Genomic DNA, 15,936 nt, shown 5'->3' with positions numbered 1-15,936 from the left:
AATGACACAAAACAGTTTGTAGAAGAATTTACAAGTAGCGTGTCCATAATGTATTAATGTGCTGTCACTGTGGACGGCAAGGGGAAAAAAGAGCTAGAGCGCCGTGCGTCCTCCAAAGTCAGACACCGAGGCTGCAAATTTATTTGGTGTTGTCACTCAAGCATGTGGTCAAGGCACTGAAACGGCGGCATGGCCCAATGAAAGGGTATTATTGCTTGGACTGAACACAGCCCTTGTCTTAAATAAACCCTTTAGATGTAAAAGGAGAGCCACCGACGGCTACCCGTCCCGCCTCTGGAGGCCACGGCTGCCCCTGGCCTCCTGTTGCCCTGACGACACTTCACTTACATTCATCCATCATGGCTGACAGATGTCAGGCACAGCTTGAGATGGGCTAGCAAAATGCAAAGTCTGTGAAGGCGAAACTGGCAAACAGGCCCGCAGTTATAGTGAGAGCGAAAGAAAGGGGAAACGCTGTCATTAGACCATAATGATGTGTGAAGACAGTCCTAATCAGAGCGTGGCACCTTATTTATGTTGGCAATTTGCTGTTTTCCTGCCATGATGCAGACGTCCTACTGTCAGAGTCTGCCACACATTTGTGTTTCAGCTGGATTGTCAGCCCCACAGGGAAGCTCACACGTACTCATTTACTCACACACGGGAATAAGCACATACATGGATAACTTGCCAGGTATTTCGTTAACGACCCTTTTGTTGGTTTTTAAAATTACATTCCTCTCCTCGACATCCCTTCTATCATGCCCAGCCAAGTCTTTCAAGGATAGTTTTTGTATCGACTCATGGATGACTCAGGTGTCCTCTAATGTTTCCTTAGCCAGCATTTTTTCATACATTCCACCACTCTGGGTATGAATAATCCACCATCGGACCTCAAATAAATTTGTCAACGCTCGCTGTACAGAATGACTCGCTTTGCACGATTATACAGTTGTTGACATGGACATCCACCTGGTAAAGTCACTTCTGGCTCACTGTTTCATTAGAGGGAATGTATCATTGTGTGTGTGTGTGTGTGTGTACTTCTGTTTGTGTGCATGTTTGCATATGTCTGTTCACATGGATGCCCGGGGCAGGTGATTCAGCCCGGGGCGCAGCAGCATAAATAGAGCTCACACATCAGCCAATCGGGCAGCACTATCAGACCCCATCCGAGGAGAGAACGCAAAATCCATACTCAATAGAGATTCATGGACCATGCAAAATTCAAACTACCCCGGCTATTGACAGCATCCATGATGACTATTGATCAAGCAACGATTTCTGGCTCTATACAGATGTGATTAGATGACTTAGGGCTGAAAAGTGCCGCTTCCAGTTTGGAGGATGAGCTCATTTTCGACTGATACCGTAATGCTTGGCATTTCACCTGCTGTCTTTACAGTCAGCCACTCTGCTCTGCACTCTCCCAGTCATTCGGCGGGAATCAAATTATCTATAGTGTCTGGTAGGGTGGCACTATGCCCAGACTGCCCATAATATACGGTATATCACTTGCATTTTTGGATTTAGAGAGAAATGCACAGCTCTGGTATGGCACCGGGAGGGTGACTGTGGCTTTTATCGCAGCTACTGCTTTCTCTATTAAGATTTCCCTTCTTTACATGCCTTTAAATAAGCCACAACTTGTAAATTTGTAACAGTATAATTCTTCAGTGCATCTGAAGACTTAAGCAACGGTTGATGAGACATTATACATAATAAATCAAAAGAGGCTTAGATTTATCTCCCCAGTCCTCTTCGTTGGACCAGCTGCAGCCTCTAAATCAGTCAAAACTGAGCGGGCTACAAAATGAATTGGCAGGCTGCACCCGAGCTGAAGGGAAAAAATGGAAAACAAACCTAAATTCCTCAACAAAGCAAAACAAATGATGTCCTGGAAAACATGCATGTGTTATGGAAATGGCTGGCTCTAAAAATAACATACTCATTGTAAAATAAACACAAACAGTTGATAAACAGGCCCTGAAGAGGAGAATTAATTAGCCACGCTGGACGTGTAAACACAGCTATACATCAAGTTCAAGAGGAAAACAATAACAGGACTGAGGCAGTTAGAGAGAACCCCTGACCACTGAAAACTCAGTGCCTCTGTTTTGCTTCATTCCCAAGGCTCAGGAAAACAACAAATTAAAGGCAATAAGAAAGACTTTGGAAAACTATGGCGAGGAGGTTGCGTATATGTGAGATATACTGAGCAGACTGAGAGTGTGATAAGAGGCAGGGAAGAAAAATAGAGAGGCAGAAAGCTAGACAAGGGATACGGGGTTTACAGCCACACTTTTGCATATGCCAGAGCAAGCGCATGCCCATGCACGTCTGTCTCCCTGACTGAAGACACTGTGTCTGTTGATGCTAATGCTAGCCAGCTGGGCTTGCAGCCAAAGGCATTAAGTGGAATCGAATTCCACCAAACTAGCTTTAATCAGCAGGTTTTTAAGGTTAGAATTACTTTCCCTCTCCTCCAGCCTGCTGGCCAAGGTTAAAGCAGACACAGGCAGGGGCTGGGCTCAGCTAATGGGATGGAAGGGTGGCATGGAGCCTACGGCATGCCACCATACTCCAGCACACAAAGGCACAAACACATAATTGTGCAACAAGAGCTGCACAACTTGGTGCCCTGCCACACCTGCAAAAAATAATAATGTGCATTCACCTACAAAAATGGAAATGCAGTTTTACACAAATATGTTGCTTATGTCAATGACACACAGGGACATGGCTAGGCCGCATGAAAAGTAAATCATCATCACCATGCAAGCAACATCTCCTGAAATAAATAAACTAGCTTTGAGAGGGGGTCGACCTTGTTAAAGGGTGAAAAGAAAGAAAAAGCTAGTGGGTGTAGGTCATAAATATAATACTGATGGATTTAAAGATTTAACTCTTCACTGATACATCCTCTATGACCAAAATCATGTGACAAATGGAGGAACATACACACCGTGGCTACATCTGTCCCTATGCAGTGCTGCATAAAGGCCTATTCGCTTAAAATAAGCTGCACAAAAAGAGAGGTGAAACGGTCAGTGAGTGAATACATCAGGCTGTTTTTTTTTTTTATATCCTTCACAAAGAGAAAGTCGAGGTCTTGCCTTGACCTCAGCCTACTACAGCAGTCAACACATTGATGCCTGTCAACAAAAGCTCAGTAAACCTTGCAGCGCTTCTGTCAGCTTCTCAAAAGTCAAACTGTGTTTCTATAGTACCCACACTATGAGAAGAGGCCTACACATGCCACGGTAATAAATGTTCTATCTTCACTTTCCTCACTCCGGCTTTCTTTTTTTTTTCTGATCTTTTCCCTCTCCCTCTGCCACTGACTTTGCTCCACACATAAGAGAGTGCCCTCTCTTTGGAGATGTGTTACAGATTAAATTAGCTCAAGTCATGTCTTTGTTTTTGAAATGCTAATAGGCTGTCTTGAAAATGTGTGTTTGAACTCATTTCGACGTTACAAAGAAAAATAGCTTTAGTCAAGAGTTTGCGTGAGGTCAACAAATTATATGAATGCGAGGCATGACAGGTTGCAAATGGATGTTAAGCAAATGTGTAATAGGTAAAATGGCAAATGGAAACCGGTCATTATCTCAAGATGCCGCTTCCTTCTCGCCCAACCTCTGAACCGCCCTCTAGACTGCCTGCCTAGAACAGACATGTAAAAATGTCTTGCAGAAAAACAAGTAATGATCATCTGTTTGCAACACAAGCCCGGCACTGTTCAACCACTGTAGGCATCTCATTCCACTAAAAGTGGAGTAATGGATACAGCAATCAGGTTATCGAGCCGCAGTTTAAAGGCTTAAGGTCAGAGGTCATGTTTTAGCTGTCATTTTTAGTGGGTAGGAAACAGCTGAGTCTGAGAAGACTTTCCCGTACCTGCTCTCTCCATTGCGCTCAGCCAAACCCAAATGCATGTGCTGGAGAACGGCCAAAAGGGACACACAACATGGATATTATATTAACATGTACTTTAGAGAAACACGGGGAAGGGAGGTACAAGTACAGATGTAGCTACAGTATGCACCAAGTGAACAGGGAAGTAAAAAGAGAAGTCAACAATGACATTGTCCTTAAAAAGTGAGATGTCCTTATTTAAATAATGAATTAATGGCGGCATCACATTGTTAGACTGATGCTGCTTATTAAACATAGATGGCATTGTTTGAGTCCGTATGACCGCTTATTAACCTTCCCCTGTGTTAGCTGAGGTAAGAATAAAAGTGCCACTGTGTGGAGAAGGGGAGCACGTCCTCTGCATTAATGAGAGCAAACATCCAACCCACTGTTTCGCCCTGAAAATACACACACGGCGGAGACCTGCTCAAGATGACATCACAGGCTCTGCTTCCCCGCTGTGGGTTATGCCGGGCAGACGTGCCGCCTAATTGTAAGAGAGAGCCCAGATTTGTAATGCTGCACAGCTCAGTTAGGGCTGATTAGCGGAGGCTCGCGACTTCTACCCCTGCCGTGATCTATAGGCTCTCAAAATTTCTAATAACTCCGGTGTGAGCGAGGAAGAGCGCAGACTGTAAATCATGACAAGTCCTACCGAGTTGAGGAGAGAGAAAAGAAGAGACGGATGGAGAGAATGAATGAGAGAGTGAGTGACAGGAAAATATTCAGCTTGTATGGAAACATGAAGGTGGGGGAGAGGAATGGGGGAAATTATTGAGGGAGCAAGGTGAGGAGAGAGAGAGCAGTGCACATATAGGGGAGAGGGAAGCACACATCAAGGAGACATGGGAGAGTTAGGGAGGAGAGAAGAAAGGAGAGGAGAGGAGATATGATTACCAAGGAAACAGCAAGAAAAAAAAAAATCCTGCCGGGGAGAAAGAGACAGAGTGTGTGGAGTAGACAAAGAGGAGAAAGAGCAAGGGGGAAGAAAGGGAGTGGGAGGACAGAGAGACACAGAGAGAGAGACAGAGAGACGAGAGGATAGAACCGAATGCTAACAGGGAGCCCAAACCCAGTACTGAGGCTTTATCCTTCACAGGCGGAGGAGCAACAATCGCAAACACATTTTCTCTCGCCCTGGCCCTAAGAGAGATAAAAAAGCAATTTGTATTCTATTCCTATTCAGCGTCGCTTGGCCTGTTTCTCTGCCTGCATATTTGTAAACACAGCTTTGTCAGAGCAGCTTAATCTTCCCAACACAAACACAGACTACGGGAGGGAGGGGCGAGAAAGGGGTGAGAAAGGAGGAACAGTGATGAGGGGGGATAGGGTAAAAGGACGAGTAAGGAAAAGAGGAGAGGGGTGAAAAGGGTAAGAGGGTGAGGATGGGTGTGAGGAGCAACGGGGGGGGTGTCATAAGGGAAGCTGAGCCGAGAGTCAAGCTCGCTTCCGTCTCTGCTGCTGCCACAGGATGTCCCCGTGTCAAACTCTGAATGTCTCACTGTGTGACATACAAACACACACACACACCATTGGCTGGCATACTCACCCTCTGTTGTCATCTCTACCCACTGGCCTAAAGTCCAAGTCTGGATTACTGACAGAGGCGCAAGAACAAGCCTCAAATCATTCCTCATCATATGGCCTGGACGTGACAGATGGAAGAGGTGGGCCCTTGTGCTTCCTTAACTGCCACCATACCTCTATTTAGTGCTTATGCTGCACATTTACCCTGTCATCCAGCTTACAAGTATTCGCTTCCAGATTTTCCGGGGGAACCAAAGTCCACGTTCTGTGCAGGCCAAATCACGTGCCGAAGGACAAACACATCACTGCAACCAATTATGCATTAAAGCGGAGAGAGCGAAATAGAGGGAGGGAGAGTGAGAAAGAGGGGGGACTTGGAAGTGGCGATCGTCTGGGTGCACATTCGCTCACGGAGGCGTGAAATTAGGCAGAGCGACACCTGCCAATACGCATTGCATTAAAGCGCTCTAGGTTCACCCCACACTTTGGCCTTCCATATCGCTCTGTATATCTTTCTCATTCTGTTTCACCATACTTTGAAACCCCGTTATTGTGCCCCACAGTGCCCAATTAAAGGCCGATAGTTGCCCCATGCACTGCCAACACTGGGAGGGGGGAGATGGTGCACCACTTCAGATCATGACAACAGCCTTCATCAGCTTCTCTGTGCTTCTTCTCTATCCTCACTCCCCGCACTCCTCCTCAGTCCCTGCAGAACACCCAATTTGAACAGCCAGGCTCAGCAGCTGGATTAGTAGGATTGAGAACAATGACAAAAATGACATCGATCATGGAGGTACTACGCTGTGGAAACAGCAGCATTCTCAGACTGTATATGCTTCCACCTGCGTCGTATACCCAGTACAGAGCTGCAACTTCAACAACTTGTCAACTAACTGCGTTTAATATATAATAATAATCCTGGCCATGGAGCGGTTTCTCTGCTAGCACACAGGCCCTTGGGTTTGGGGTTGATAAAAGGTCAACAGCATCACACAGAAAACAGAAGTGTGTTCTGGAGCTGTTATCTACAAAGGTAACCAGACAGACATGACTGGCAAACACACTACTGACAAAATGTTTCAAGAGTGCTAAGCTAACTTTGTTCCAAGTTCGCTGCCGTTATGGTTTCAGTAAGTGTTTGAACTGTGCAATATTTGTGCAGCATTAGTCTGTCTGTATTTTACTGTAGCTGAGAATATACTGTAGCCAAAAATATTTAACTTTGACAATAATCGTACTTGTGACTATATGGGGAGAGCCCTGCAGACAGAGACACACAAAAGACTGATTTGGAGAGAAGGGGACTGCCACAAACAGACAGAGAGACAAGCAAAGGAAGACAGAGAGAGCTGCAGACACACAGCAGGCAGATGGAAGAGCCTGAGAGCCCCCAGGCAGGCCTGTGATGAAGACAGTGGGGAACACAACTGAAGGAGTCCATATTATGTGTGGATTGTGATTAGGGGAGGTGGCTGGTTAAGGGGGTGAGGTAGGCAGACGAGAGAGAGGGAGCAGGAGACGAGGAAAAATCAGCCAGTGAGCCAAAATGAGGGAAAGGAAAGCAAATGAAAAGTGACACTTTAATTCAGAGGGCTTCTTCTGGCTGAGTTATTATGAGATGTTTGTAAGCTGGCTTGTTCATGCATCTCTCCTGGCCTTGTGCCTGGCTCCCTCTCACTGAGGAGACCTGTGGCGCTAACCTGTCTTTATCTGAGCTGCACAGCAGGGGACAGCACTCTGCCACCATCCTCTGCTTTGATCCTCCTACTCCCACCATGGCTTCCTCACTGCCTCTCCCCTCCTGCCTACCTCCTTTATTCCCTCCTCAACCATCCCTCATATGCAAAATGTCTCTCTGTGTACTGCTGCTGCTTTGATATGGCCAAAGTCATCCATACTCCCTCCACTCTTAATTAATTGCGATTACTCTAATCTGGAAGGCAAAGGTTAGCTTTGGCTTCACAGAAACACTTCTGGACACAGCAGTGCACTCGTGCTACATATGAAGATAACCGCTGAGAGGAGAGAGGAAATTCATTAAATAAAATGAACGTTTGCGTTTGAGGCAGCAAGATGCACACAGACATACAGGAGTAGTGACAAAAAGACAGGGGGAGAATGAGAGGATACAAATGCATAGAGAGAAAAATGGGATTGAGAATGAAATGATTTGACATTCTGGCTGGGCAAAGAGCTGTGTCTGAAGATGGGAACCTGACCAGGGTATGTGATTTCAACTGTAGGAGAAGGAAGGCCATGAAAGCTGTTTTGGGTTGGGGCACCAGCTTGGGAGCAGACAGATAAAGGAGACAGACAGATAAAGGAGACAGACAAATAGAGGAAGGGAATTACAGGCGAACACAGATGGGCAAAAACGTACCTGAAATACCAGACAGGTACAACCTGGCAGCCAAAACAGACAAGGATGAAGGAGGAGGAGGGGGGCGGGGTGGGATGTGGGTCTGAGTGTAGCAAATTCAATCAGGCAGAGAGACGTGCGCACACACAAATACAAATACAAGTACAGCCAGACAGACAAGAACATGGATAGATGCACAGTATGAATACACAAAGGGGGTGTGATGAGAAATGTAACCGTAAAGCAGAAAGGGAAAAAAGGACCAAGAGCAAAGTCAAAGTTAGAATGAAAGAGAAGAAGAGAGAGAGAGAGAGGGAGAGACACTGAGACAGACACAGAGATGGTGGTGGTGGTGATGGTGGGGCAGTAAGTTGGAGTGTCGACAGGTCTCCAGAGGTTGTAATATATAGCAGCGTTTCAATCTCTCAACAGCAACTACAGCCCTCCTTTTTCATATCCTTCCACAGTCTGAGGACAGAGAGATACGTCTGTCCTTCGGAGCAAAATCGGCATTCAAGATGATATAATGTGCACATTTTTTGACATTACATCCCCAAATCTGGATGGTTATTTGTGGCTGGATGAGCCTTCCGTCCCCATTCCCTCTTGAAATCTCAAGGTTACTAATGGTAAAGGATGGATATAAAATGCCAACGTCAAACGCGTTTCTATGTTTGTCTTGTACTGTTTCCCCCCCTCCCTGAGAGGTTCGAGACCAATGGTTGATTTATCTGCTGCATGCGCCATTAATCCTGCGACCATGCATGCCTCTGCTGAATAATTGATCTCTGTGCTACTGTAACTAAATCCGTCAAAACAATGACATCCCGCCTCCTTCTCCATGCCTTTACTTCCGCTTTACCTCCCTGCTAACCACTGCCATCCCACACCTTCATACGACTCCAGTTGTTCTAAAAATACGCGCAGAGCAGTTTTCTGTCCAGCAGAGTTTTGGAAAGAAAGGGTTGGGGTTAATTGGAGAGGTGTTATATCACCACAGTAAGGTGTGTGTGAAACTGTGATTCAGCCACCAGAGGGAGTTTCCCCCTGAGTGTGTACTTCATGGAGGAATCTGGAGAGGAAGCCACTTGTCCAAATACACTGAACAACATATAAAGATGTAATTGACAGGGTAGTTTGACAATGCCACCACCTGCACTCTAGACTCCTGGCAGCCAAATGAGTTGCGGCTGAGAGCAGCTATGACCTCCTAAGGTGATCGGCTCTCAGCTCTCTGTCTAGACCTCAACAAACAGCTGCTCGGTCCAGAGCAGAAGGGGAACAATGACCCTTAATTTATGTCCACACCCTCCCTCCCTCCTCCCTCCTTCCTGCCTGTCTCTTTGACTTGTTTTTGCATACTGCATTTAAAGTAATAAGTACAGTATCTCCTTGAATGCCACAGTGCAATAAATCAGAGAAAAATAGACCTGTCATCTTAGTAAACAATGCGAGGGACCAGTTATCATTAAAAACAAAAGAGTTCTGGAGGACACCTAGCCATGCATACGGATGAGGATGGGACCAATCTACCAATCTCCTTGGCTCGCCCTAAGTTTCTGGCTAGGGGTGGAGGCACACATACACAGAGGCACATGCACAAGCACACAACTGAACAAACAGAGTAAGGGCTCCCAAAGACTGCATTATTCTCTCGTTTTAACATGTCTAATGTTATTTTTCTCCGTCACATAAAGCTAATACAGAGATTACCATGGATATGTCGTCTCTGCAAAACTGAATATAGATGTGTTTACTGAAAAGGTTATTAAAAGAAATCGCAAAAGAGCTTTGGTAACACAATTTACACCACAAAAGGAGAAATGAGTCTTTGTCTTGAAGTCAAATACAATGTGCGGTTAGGCAGGGGAATTGGATTGCAGAGAAACTGAAAGATACTGATTTCCTCAGACCTCAGAGCACAGATAAAGGCTTCACAAATAGCAGTTTGATTATGATATTTTGTCGGTGTATAATGACTTCTTATGACAAATAGCACACGATCACGGAGTCATTCAATCATAACATGTTGGTCGAAGTGACGTTAGGAAGATTTAGGTCAGTGCTTGGAAAATGAGCTCCGGATTCGATTGCAGAGACGACATTGTTCAATGTCAAAACAGTGCCATGAAAATTTAGGATCATTTGTTATGTAGTGCAATCAATGTTTATGACAGGCAATCCATCGTCAAGTAAGCTGTATGTCAACCTTTATGTCAGCTTTATGACACATGGATCGCATGAAATGTCATGGAATGTCATCTCTGTGTTTCCAGACACCAGGGCACATGTGATGGATACAATCCTGTGAGAGGAAATCACAGTCTTTAACACATGTTTGCGGAGCAGAGTTGATACCCTTCATGTTAATCAGGCACCAGTGTTTCTGTACCCCTGTGTAAGGTGGCAGGCGCGTGGCTCCCGGCAGCGATTTGTATGCAAAGCTGCATATCCTCCTTCCATAGCAGAGGCCCCTCAGGTGTAAGTGAGTGGAGGTTCCTGGTGGCATTCTGCCCTCTCCTGCCTAAATGAGATTGGGTTGGAGTCCCCCTCATATCTGTGTGCACACGTCCCCATTCTTTTTCCAAAGGGAGCGCAGACACAGCAGCGACATGCAGAGGTCAGTGAGACAGAGAGAAAAAGAAGCAGGAAGACAGAAAAGGGAGAGAAATAGAAAGACAAAGCTCTTGGTCTTCAGTCAAGAGACTTGGACTAACATTTACCCAGCTGCTGATTTCATGACCCAGAATGAATACTGCAGCCAGACTTTCAGATGATTCGTTGTCTAGCTGATGATGACAGTAATGGAGACAGTCTCCTCCTAGAGCTAGGAGTTACTCTAAAGATGTCACAGCTTGAGCGCAGTTACTACAACCCATTAGCTCCTTAAAAACAAGGTGTATCCCTAAGTGATACTTGATGAGAATGAAGATGGCCATACATCTGTGTATACGGTACCTACAAACAGGCCTCGAGCACTAGTTGTGCTGTACAGTAATAGGCTTTGGTGAGGCCTGCAAAGTGCTGCGACTGCACTTTTGGAGTGGGTAAAATTGCAGTGCTACAGAGTTCGTAAAGGGGAATATGGGAAGAGATGGGGGGGAAAAATCTGTGCAAAGTAAAGTCTCTGTCTCAAGCCTTCTTTAAGTCTAGCGCAGGTTGTTATCTGTCAAAAAAAGCTGAGAGATGCTCTCTTATCGACTCACACACACTCTATAAGCACACACAGACTTAATTAAAGTTCCTTTTCCATCTGATGTACACGGTTGGGCTATGTTGTCTGTCTCTGCCTTGTGATAAATTCATTCTGCCTGCCAGATATGAGCCAGCTGAGCTGTGTATGTCAGCTCTGTCTGCAGCTGCCATCCTTCAGAAACACTTGGTGACAGAGGGGTCCAGCGTTTGTGTCGAATACACGCGGGACTGACATATTCCAATAGCTCCTCCCACTCTTCCTCGAGAAGCCCCGAAGCTCCTGCCCTGTCTCATTATGTGGGCGAGATGTTTGGGGGTCTCTATGTGCCATCCTGTCGCACTGTCAACTAGCATAATGCCTCTCAGTGGGCGCCTAGCGACTGCAGCACACAGTTTGTTTCTGTTTGTGTGTCTGTCAGTGCGGTCTCCTAATCTGAAGAATTCATTTACTCTGCTGCTGGACTCTTTTCACATATAGCTCAAAAACAAGAGAGGGACAAGGGTGGCTGCTCCAGTCTGGAAGGGGGTCCACGCCAATGCAAGACTCAAATGTCACTCAATTTTCAAGTGACTAGTGTAAATACAATACCTAGATTTGTCTATGTGTCTTTTCAATTTGTTCCATTGTGGTGGGTAAAATTTAATTTAGTAGGGATATTTACACAACCAGATGACAATGGGGCATTGGGGATGCCGATGCAGTGCTGGTGAGAGTTGCCATCCAGCCTGCAGATTAATAAAAGCCTGTGCAAAGATTTGCAAGATGACAAACAGTGAGAACCAGACGGCGCAAAACAAAAGCAAAACAATCAGCTTCTTGAAAAGGCTTAAATGACATTTAATATATTTACTGGCAAACATAAACATAAATTGACACTGGGAGGCTGAGAGGAGTGAATACAATATCTCTGATTGCTATTACTGGCATAAGCAATGACAGCGTGCACAAGATTGGAGTGGTATATTGAATTTCATGTTCTTTGAAATGGAGTCTGAAATGTAAGATTTGTCTTTTGCCTCTGAATAGCTCTCACCACACCCCCTCCCACATTCGCTCTCATTTGGAGACTGGCACATTCAGTTAACTAATGTGCAGTATATGGCTATGCTACACTATTACCCCATTCTCTCAACTGCCTGTCGAAGGGATGGAACATCGGATGTGATTTGGAAATGCATTCTTCTTGTTTCTGTTTCACATCAGAAACATACCTGCTGGGAAGATTTTCCCTCCGTATATTTCCCCTATATGCTGGTGAAATGCTATTCATCTCATTACGGTTGATTGGGATCCTCATTACATTAGAGTGTGCACCAGCAAGAGCGTGCATGTGTGTTTTCATGCATGTAAATAAAGACAAGAGATAATGAGCGTAGAGAAAGGGAGCAATAGAGAAACACAGAGAGGGAGAATGGGAAAGAGAATGAGGGAGGGAGGAGTGTGTTAATGAGTGTGAGATGTGCTGAGGTCGCTGTGTTTGTTCTGTAATAGTGTGTTGCCGCAGAGAACTGCCACCTCAGGTGGGTGATTAGCAGTAATTATATAATTACACAAAATGCGATAATAAACAGCACAGAGGGAATCAGCTCCATCATCTACTTTGCTACACCTCATATACAGATATGTATTCATTTTCTCATGGACAAACAAGTAAACATAAAACTGCGCAGTTCTTGCTTTTTGATGAATACACACATCCTTTATTCACGCACCATCCTGCACCAACACAAAGAGGGACAGACAAACCCACTCACACCCAGATAATTCCAACCTGATACAAAAAGTAATGGAACACTCACACTTGTCCTCCACTCGCACCTGTGAGTAAAAACCGATTTGGTCCCTGACACACAGTAACGGCCAATAAAACAAGTGCTGACTTGCTCCCAAAGGCAGCCGAGGGGAGCGGGGGGACAAATGAACACAAACTGGGAGTAAAAAGCTGCTCCCGGAGGATTTTGCCTTTTCTGTAGTCCTCATGCTCCTTCCTGCTTGAGTGAGAAACACTATCTGAAAGAGCCCACAATTGTCCACCTCATCTCCGAACCGACTGAAAAAAAAGAAACAAATGTGTATTAAAAAAAAAAGAAGAAAGAGACAAAAGAACGAAAAAGAGGGACAATCCCTAAGCTCTATGGGAGAGCAAGTGAAGTGGCCTTTTCATTCTCAGCACAACTTAAATCTGAATGTCTATGTGTGCGCAAGAGTGAGCGCTTGTGACCTTCAGTGGGAATACGTTCACACTTTACATGTGGGCAATGGCCAAAAAGTGATCCAGACACACAAGAATTACAAGGCACGAATGAGACATCCACACAGCGGAGGGGGTGGGATGACACTAACTGTGAGCGGAGAACAACAGGCAAGAATCGGGGAGAAGTGATGAGGATGGAGGAAGAAGGGGGCATGTCAGGATCCGGAGGAAAAATTGAGGATAGGGGCTGAAAGAACAGCATGGTGTGGGAGCAGGGGATAATTACTGCTAATAAAGCCTAATGGAATTCAGGCCTCACGTCAGGTGCAGGAGGATCTGATTACTGCTGGGCGGCGGAGGGAAATTGGGAACTGATCCGTTAATCCCACATCCCCGTTTGTCTCTCATTCGGTGGGAATCTATATGTGCGGGTGTATTCACAATTTTGGAGAAGTATGCAAAGTTAGTTTAACAGCACACAGCAAGCATCGTAATTTAAATATTTCACATTCATAGTTTCAGCATAGAACTTTGCAGTGTGCCTCGAATCATATTACATTTCACATTAGATTTCGTCTTATTATTAGTGTGTGTGTGTGTGAGAGAGAGAGAGTGTGTGTGTGCTACTCACTTTTCGAGAAAGTGAGTCACAAGGTGTGTTCTATCACAGTCGCTCGCTGTGACCTGGAGTGTCCCGATTTCAGAGCACCGGCCATTATGGTCTCTGCCGAGGTTCGCGCGTGTGAGTCCATGAGTAATACCCTGTACGGCTGTGTGTATTCGCATGCATGCAGATTGAACTTTTCAACTGCTTCTCACTCCCCGAGCCTCCTGCTGATGACCGCTGACCTTGGCTGAACATCACAGTCTGGCAACACAGAGGTCAGTGGAAAATGCTGCCCTTCCATATTACGGAGGGCATGCCGTATGTCCATTAGTGTCTGAGAGTGAGAATGAGAAAGAGTGAAAAATATTGAAACGGATATTTCTATATTGCGAGTAATACTGTATGTAGTGTGATATAATTGTGTCCTTTATATATAGCTTCCCCGCAGAGGCGAGGTGAGTATGATGGGATGAGAGCCTTTGTCGGCATCTCTGGAAGTTGATGAGTTGGGAGTGTTTCGAGAGAGTGCACGCACATACAGTGTGTACACCCCAATCACATGTAGCACCGTATATGCGAGAGGATGCAGATGTGAGGGTGAGCCTCTTGTTACACACGCGCTCAAAACAATCTCTTCCTCCTCCGCAGGAGACCATCTCCGGTCTACCTCAACTTCTGTGATGTCTCCCGCTCTCATCTGGCTTCAGCCCGGCTGCTGCAGAGAAACTGTTTCAGCATAGCGAGCTGAGAGAGGAGCAGGCGTCATTAGCCTGGGTGGAGATGCCTTTCTCAGCCTCCCTCTATCTCTCCATAGCACCTGTTCCATCTCCAGATGAGATCAGGAAGGTGGGGCAGTGGAGGGCAAAAGAAGGGTGTAGCACAGGCATGCTTGAAGCGGGAAGAGAGGCAGATGAGGGAGCAGAAGAGAGATGGCTGTGCGCAGAAGATATCAGCCCATGCCTTAAACCAGACTCGAGGCCTTCGCTATCGTGGTTTGATTTCTTGCTATGCTGCTCCACATACTCAGCTCATTGTAATGGCTGTTGGGTGTGAACACGGACGTGGCAGCTGCAAGTCAAAAGGATTAGCCATTTAAAGAAGGAAAGATGTTTATTTTCAAGTGCTGGGCTTTTAGCATATTTATGAAAATAAGCAACCAAGGCAACAGGGAAATAGTATTCCCTGCAGAAAAATTCACATCTCAAATTTAGAAAGCATACCCGCGGTGTAGGCAAATGGGGGAAAAAAACAACAAAATTGACATAATGCATGTAAAGTCATGGCCTTGCAAAATGTGAAAAGACATGATCGGTAAATCACCACATTTTGAAAAGCACAGACAACAAGCAGATATGATCGGCTTTCAGCATTACAGAACCAAGAGCATTTTTTCACCCCCACCGGGAAGATGAAAGGCCTATATGAATCATTATGTTTACACAATAGAATATTGACCTTGTGTTGTAGGAAAGAAAACACACTTCATAGCCGAGTACCAATCTGAGAATGGTCTTTCCAGTGCTATTCTTTATTTTACTCTGTACAAAAGAATATGTTGACCTGTTGCATGACCTATATTATAAGCTGGGTAATTTAGCACTACCACAGTAATGCTTACTCAGATCTGCTGAAATGCAACACACACACACACACACACTAAGCCCTCGGAGAAGTGCTTCGAAGCAGTCTGTCTTAGCAGCAACACCAGAAGTCCCTATACAAGTGGTCGGGGTCTGTTTGCAGTGCTATGTAAGGTCTTTATATAGGTTCACAAAGTTTGTAAAAAGGTGTTTATTGCAGGCCAATCTGAGCGCTTGTTGTGTTTTTACAGAGCATCATCTCTGCTTGTTGTGTGAGGGTGAGATAACATATTGGATGTTTATTAGACCTGGAGTCAATGCCCAGGCCGGAGCACAGCTATAAAACTGCCCTCTATAGCTGGCCAGTAGAGGCAGTCAAATGGGCTGCTGGCCTGCTCAGGCCAGATGCCACTGGGCTGCTAGGAGCATTTCTGTCCCCTAATGCCCATTACCACCAGGTTGTTCTGGAAAGGTCTAAGAGTCTAAGAGGGGATGTCTGCTTTGTTTATTGCAACATGTGACCTCCACCAGTACATACTGGCAGCAATGAGT

The 15,936-nt window shown here is 45.5% G+C and overlaps 1 protein-coding gene across 1 annotated transcript in view; it reads right to left on the bottom strand.

Annotated features, from left to right (window-relative positions):
- camta1a (calmodulin binding transcription activator 1a) overlaps nt 1-15,936 on the bottom strand; it is a gene marked incomplete at both ends in the record, with an annotated part of 259,735 nt that overhangs the window by 53,874 nt on the left and 189,925 nt on the right.

This window comes from Chelon labrosus (assembly GCF_963514085.1).
Source record: "Chelon labrosus genome assembly, chromosome: 10".
Classification (NCBI taxonomy): domain Eukaryota; kingdom Metazoa; phylum Chordata; class Actinopteri; order Mugiliformes; family Mugilidae; genus Chelon; species Chelon labrosus.
This window is presented reverse-complemented; position numbering and strand designations above follow the sequence as displayed.